The sequence below is a fragment of the Paroedura picta genome, chromosome 4 (genome assembly GCF_049243985.1).
Source record: "Paroedura picta isolate Pp20150507F chromosome 4, Ppicta_v3.0, whole genome shotgun sequence".
In the NCBI taxonomy this organism is placed as follows: domain Eukaryota; kingdom Metazoa; phylum Chordata; class Lepidosauria; order Squamata; family Gekkonidae; genus Paroedura; species Paroedura picta.
In genome coordinates, this window is record NC_135372.1 from 28,553,591 (window position 1) to 28,560,657 (window position 7,067).

The 7,067-nt window shown below is 50.3% G+C and overlaps 1 non-coding gene across 1 annotated transcript; it reads left to right on the forward strand.

Annotated features, from left to right (window-relative positions):
- Window positions 1–1,426: 1,426 nt before the first annotated feature.
- On the forward strand, window positions 1,427–1,533 carry LOC143836925 (U6 spliceosomal RNA). The gene has a single exon (XR_013230838.1). It is a non-coding gene; the product is annotated as a U6 spliceosomal RNA (small nuclear RNA).
- The last annotated feature ends 5,534 nt before the right edge of the window (window positions 1,534–7,067 follow it).

Below are 7,067 nucleotides of genomic sequence, written 5' to 3' on the forward strand. Positions count from 1 at the left end.
GCCTCACCCACCTCATAGGGTGTCTGTAGTGGGGAGAGGAAGGGAAGACGAATGTAAGTCCCTTTGAGACTCCTTAGGGTTCAGAAAAAGCGGCATATAAGAACCAACTCTTCTTCTTCTTCAGTAATATCAGGGCTGTCTCAGCCTCATCCACCTCACAGGGTGTCTGTTGTGGGGAAAGGGAAGGTGACTGTAAGCCGCTTTGAGATTCCTTCGGATAGAGAAAAGTGGCATATAAGAAGTAACTCCTCCTCCTCCTCCTCCTCCTTCTTGTGTCAGCTGGCACCTCTCCTGCTGCTTGCAAAGTGTGGTTTAGGAAATGGGTGGGGCCAGGGGGGGGCTTTGTCTAGCAGGGCTTCTGACTGGCCAGTGGATGCAGATTAAAGTTACCTCAGCGAATATGAGCTTCCCACCCATGCTTCAAAAATGTCCCCTAAAAAACTGTGAAAGGAGGGGGAGGAACAATTTGGAGCCCCCCTCGCTCCACCAGCCACATGCCTCCCTCCCTCCAGGATGATCACAAGTCCGTTTCCCTGTCTTCCAGAAAAGCTCTTGGGCTTCCATGCTGCCTGGACCATCCTCAGTTGGCTGCTTGTTCTGTCTTTGCAGCTTTTGGTTCCTTTGCAAAAACCTATTTTTTGGCACACCGAGGGAGAAATCTCAGCAGGTCAACCTCCCCCCTCCACCTGGGGGAAGCCTGATGCTGCTACTTTTCAGACGGGCATGAAAAGGGCCTTGCAAACAAGAGTTGCTAAGGATTTGCTCTACCCCAAATGCCACTTCTTCCTTTTGAACTTTGGGTGTTTTTTCAGATATCCTCCGAATGATATTTGATATCAGCGTTTGACATTGGTTGATATTTTTCCTCCTTCCTTCTTTCTCATATGTCTTGATGGCTTTTCAACTCACCCAGAGTCCCCAAGGCATGTGACATTAAAAAAAATGGTGATTCTAAAGCTAACAGCAATGAAATTAAAATAGCAGCAGTTGAGTTTACAAGAGCAAACCATGAAGGCCAAAGTAAAAAAATGGATTGCTTTACTAACCGAAGAGCCAGCTTTTCACTGCTTCTTCCAAAGTGTCATCAGGAACTATCCAAAGCAGGTCTCCTCGGAAGTCAGTCCCATTGTATTTCCAATAGGAAGGTTTTCCATTAGTTACAACCAAAGTTGCTTATCTATATATCTTTCTGACACAATCCTGCAAAGGGCATCTGCCTCATCCCGAGGGAGGCCTGGCTGAAATAGGGCTGGGAAATCCAGGTGGGGAATTCCTGGAAACCCTGAAGCGTAGCCTGAGTGGGGCAGCGACTGGGAAGGAGATGCAACTGAGCAGGGATGTGATACCAGAGAACTCAACTTCCAGGGATGTCATTTTCCCCCTGGGGACCTGGTAGCTGTAGTCTTTTTAAACATGTATATCACTTGTGCTTGCTTTGGCAGCACATATACTAAAATTGGAACAATACAGAGAAGATTAGCATGGCCCCTGCGCAAGGATGACACGCAAATTCGTGAAGCGTTCCATATTTTTAGGAAAAAAAATACACACAAAAAAAACATGTATATCACTTGTAATTCCAGGAGGAACAGAGGGACTGGTTGGCCACACTGTGAGATGGGGATGCTGGATTAGAGCCAGCTTGGGGTAGTGGTAAGGAGCAGCAGTTTATAATCTGGCGAGCCAGGTTTGATTCCCCGCTCCCCCACATGCAGCCAGCTGGGAGACCTTGGACTCCCACAGTACTGATAGAGCTTTTCCAACTGAGAAGTAATATCAGAGCTCTCTCAGTCTCACCTCCCTCACAGGGGGGCCTGTTGGGGGGAGAGGAAAGGGGAGGTGATTGTACACGGATTTGAGACTCCTTCGGGTAGATTAAAAACAGCGTATGAGAACCAGCTCTTCTCAGCTCCCTTCTTCTTCTTAACCATTGGTCTGATCCAGCAGGGCTCTTATGAAGTTCATATGAACTCTCCCTACCTAGAGATGGCAGCCTAGCCTGAGACAAAGTGACAGGACCACGGTCACCTGTGAGATGTGTGTGGCCCTGAACTCAGGGCTCCCCAAGTTGCTCTCTGGGTACAAATTTACTGGAGATCCCTGGCCCAGGAAAGTTTACCTGGCCTCAACCCCAACTGGTGGAATGAGCTCCCAGGAGAGCCGAAGGCCCTGCTGGAACTCTTGCAGTTCCTCAGGACCTGCAAAATGGAGCTCTTCCACCAGGTCTATGGTTGAGGCCAGGACTGTTAAGCTCCCCCATCCTGAACAAATACGATCTGGCTACTGCCTATTAACCTCCTGAGGCCTTTTTTTTATCCTTCTGTAAGCAGGGATGGATATGGGTTTTTTGGTCTGCGGCCAATTGTTTTGGATCTTTTTTGGATGTTTTATGGGGATTTTATTGTGGGGCTGTATTTATTGTTACCGGTCACGAGCTGGTTATGGAAGTGGTGGGATATAAATCTGTAAACCATATATTGTCCAAAAAGACAGGTTGCACGCTACCTGATTGGCCCTCAGCCAGGAATGGCCCTCCTTTGTACCTCAGCCCCTACTGGGAGGGAGGCCTCAACCAAGAAGGGCTGATAAGGAGTCAGCTCTCCATCTCAAACTTCCTGCTGACCTCAGAATTTGCTAGGTAGAAATGGAGCCAGTCCCAATGAGTAGTTATTCCTGGGAGGTGCGGGATGGGGGAGCAGAGCCGGCCCCATTGAGTTGCTCTGGTGTAGAAGTTGGGGGTGGGGAAGCATAACCAGCCCCAATAATTTGCTCTGGTGTAGAAGTTTGTGTGTGTGTGTGTGTGTGTGGGGGGGTAGTAGCAGAGTTAGCCTCAGGTGTAGAAGTTGTGGAAGGGGAAAGCAGAGCCAGCCACAGTGAGTTGTCCTGGTGTAGACGTTGTGTAAACGGGAAGCAGAGCCGGCCCCAGCGAATTGCTCTGGCGAGCGGTGATTCAGAAGTCAGATAGTTCCCCCTTGGAAGGCAGGGCACCACACCAGCGGAATTCAGTGGCCTTGTCTCTCCTCGGTGGGCAGGGCTCCGCGGCCGCAGTGATTCCAGCCACAGATCGCTTCCTAGCATGGCTAGCTAGCGTCACAATCCCGTCCTTGTCGCTAGTGTAAAATATGTGGGTCGAAGAACCACAAGACAATGAATCTGTTGCAGCTCTTTATTGGTGAAGACACATGATACAAGCAGCACCAAGACTTCACTGACCAAACCCCCACTAAGATCCCACCGTATATACAGAGTGAGAACAGTAGGGCCAGCCAGGGCAGCAAGCCATTGGCACAGACCCCTTGATTAGTCCAAACTGATAGGCTGTCACAGCGGCTGCAACGGTTAAGAGTAAGGTGACCAGATATCTGGCCCCGCAAGGCGAGACGCGCCGTGGCGGCGGCAGTTGGCTCCACTCGTACTTCCTCCCTCCCTCATCCTCCCTCCCCCTGACCCTTAGAAGGGCGACGGTGGGGCGACGCTGACAATGGTGGTGGCGGCAGGCCCTCCTTCCTCCCCCTTGCCCTCCCCCTCCCCCCTCCGATTGGCCTTAGGGCCGTGGCAGTGGCCCGGGTCAAGGCCTGGTCCTGGAGGAGGCAGGGAAGCCCGGAGGAAAAGGCCACCCGGAGGAAAAGGTGGCAGCAGAGCTGTCCGGAAAGCCCCGTCCCGGAGCCTGAGTGCCTGCATGGGGGCCTCCTGAGCCCGGACTGTCTAATGGGCTGCCTGCTGCGTGGGGAAAATTTTTCTTTAATTTAAATTACAAAAAAAATAAACGAAGGCCGCGGGACAATTTGGAAAACGCCATAGGATAGCGATCCCCCACCTGTGGGCCGCGGACCACATGTAGTCCTTCGACTAATTGGAGGTGGGCCCCGAAGGATGCCTTCCCCCCCCCAGCCCTTTACTTCATCCCCCCCCCAGCCCTTTACAACACACTTCATTGTTGTGGCGTGTCTGTATCTTATTTTGAAGGGATGTTTAAACATTACCATAGCGATCAGAGAGCGTTAGGGCAGTGGTTGAGAGTAGAGGAGTAAACTACCCCCCCACACACACACTGGGCCTCCGTAAAAGGCGTTGAGTGGTCCCCGTTGAGTGGTCCCCGGTGATAAAAAGGTTGGGGACCACTGCCATAGGACATGGAGCTAATGCTCCAAAAGTGGGACTGCCCCGCCAAGGGCGGGAAGGATGGTCAGCTTAGTTAAGAGTCCAAGTTTATCTGATCCTTCCGTGGACCATGTGCTTGGTCCCCTGTGGTATCACCCGTGTGAATGTATACACAACAGAAATCAGGCCGACAAAGAATACGGTCGTTAGATACGATCAAAATGGACACTGGGCAGAACATTGCACGGCTGAGGGAGGCAGAGCAAGAGTGGAAATCATAGCGGAAGTTGTGCCTTAGGGTCGCCAAGAGTTGGACTTGACTAGGGTTGGGTGCTTAGGCATCCGGAGAGGATGTTCACACAGTGGCGCTGGCTGCTTTGGTCGTGAACGACTGCTTCAGACACCGAAGCACCCGCCAGACTTGACTGCAGGGCTAACATCATCATCATCATCATTAGAAGAGAGGAAGGACTCCGGAAAGGTCCGCCCAGGCCCCAAACGTTGTTAGTCCCCAATGCCTCTTTCCTGCTGCTCCAGGTAGCTGCTGGGGGACTGCCATGTGGCCATCAATGGTGGTGATCCCATAGCACAGCCAAGAGGAGGTTGGCAGCAGCAGCAGCAAGTGCTCTTGGTGCCACCCAGATGCCGCTGCTAGTTTGCAACACCTCTGGCGCATGACGCAGCCCCTCCTAGACAGGCCTTTAACAAGTCCTACTGGAACCCACTCTGTGCCCGGCTCAAAGGACGGCTGTTGCTTTTTAAAAAACCAGCCACAACAGGAAGCCAGGGAGACAGATGCTTAATCTTCCACTTCTCCCTTCCTCACTCACTCACTTAACTCTCCAAGCAGGGTGGCTTTGTCGCCTGGCGCATCCCCCTCCGATTGACCCGCAGCAAGATAACAAATAAGAAATCTATGAAGCAAAGCAGCATCAAATCAATGAGGCAATGTGCCTGCTGCTAAGATAAGCACGGCGACTGGGGTCTCTTCACTCTGCCGTTCGCCTTGTAAGATTTCTGAAGTCGGAAAACCCAGAGAGACTCATTAGGAGAGGCTGCACTCCTCACTGGATTTACTCTCTCACTTGCACACACACACAAACAGAGGCTTGCTCTTTCCAACTCAGATACTTCCCGCTTACTACAAGAAGGAAGGATGCGCCACCCACACATCTGCCAGGTTCTTGGACTGGCCTGGAAGGCTTGCACAATAAATAGGGTTTGCAGGGGGTGGGGACAGGCAGGCACAAGGGCCCGATTCAAATGGTTTTAGATCTACACACATTTTTTTCCCATTGTCCATTTTATTTCTCGATCTGAGCTAAATTTCTTAACTCACTGCCGTGTAAAAGAGAATTGCACTCGGATGAACTTAAGTTTCAGTTTCTTTTGACATCCCCGAACCCTGATATAATTGCAAAAGTTTTATATCTTGCCATGAGAGATTGTGAATGTATTTTTCCCTTCTCTAAAGCATGATTAAGAGCCTTTTGTGGCACAGACATGCTGTCTGAAGCTCTGCCCATGAGGCCGGGAGTTCAATCCCAGCAGCCGGCTCAAGGTTGACTCAGCCTTCCATCCTTCCGAGGTCAGTAAAATGAGTACCCAGCTTGCTGGGGGGTAAACGGTAATGACTGGGGAAGGCACTGGCAAACCACCCCGTATTGAGTCTGCCATGAAAACACTAGAGGGCGTCATCCCAAGGGTCAGACATGACCCGGTGCTTGCACAGGGGACACCTTTACCTTTACCTTTAAAGCATGGTTTCTGCCTTTGTTTACTCTGTATTGTAGTGGATCCTTTTGCACTTTCCCTTCTTATATTGTACTTTTATATGCTATTAAAGGCTTGTTTGTTAAATGGTTTTAGATCAAGATTCTTTTGGCCTTTGAGATATCTACATCAGGGGTCCCCTCAATGCAGTGTCCTTGCAAACCTTTCCTGGGGCCAGATGGGTCTTCATCTAGCATGCTTCTGACTGGCCGTTGGGGATCTGATTGCTCTGCTGATCCTAAAAACCCTTGCTTTGGCATCAGGTGCCACCACAGCACAAGAATCTTCTTCACGGTGTGACTGAAGGGAAGCTGAGTGTAAGCAAGAAAACATTTGAAAACACTATGTCCATTTTAAAAGACACCCAGTCAAAATAGGGCTTCAGTCTTACTATGAGAGATATGCAGATCTTAACTCCCTGTCCTCTTTTGGTTGGCACCACCACTTCCGGCAGCCATTTTGTAGTTGGCTCTGCCTCCTGCGGCAGCCATTTTGTGACTGCACCCACCTCCCTGTGTGGGAACACCAAAAGTACCTGCAGGCTTTTAAATGTTGTGACCCCTGTAGCAGGTCAGTAATGAGGTGAGAGTGGGAAATGAAGCAGATGCATTTCATAGATGTCAGCCAAACCATTAAGGATCCCTGTGGAAAATTCCCCTCCATTGAAACTGTTGGTCTCCCCTTTAAGTATCATCCAGTGATTTGTCCTAGCTGGAGCCTCAGCATTGGTCTTGACATTTGACATGGGACGCAATTTGACAGCAGCCTCGGGGTCTGCTGTTGGAGAGTTCTGAGGACAGTAAGTTGATAGGGTAGTTGTGGAGGCTAATGGGATAAGAAGGCTGCATTGCTTGAAGCTCAGAATCTAGAGCAAGGGAAGTTATAATCTCACTTTCCCCTGCATTGGTTAGCCCTTATCTGGAATATTGTGTTCATTTCTGGGTGCCACCGTTCAGGAAGGATATATTCATATACTACCACAAACTACCATAAGGAAGGCCGAGCGTCAAAGAATTGAGGCTTTTGAACTCTGGTGCTGGAGAAGACTCTTGTGAGTCCCTTGGACTGCAAGGCGAACAAACCGGTCAGTCCTAGAGGAGATCAGCCCTGACTGCTCCTTAGATGGCCAGATCTTGAAGATGAAACTCAGATACTTTGGCCACCTCATGAGGACTCCCTGGAGAAGAGCCTAA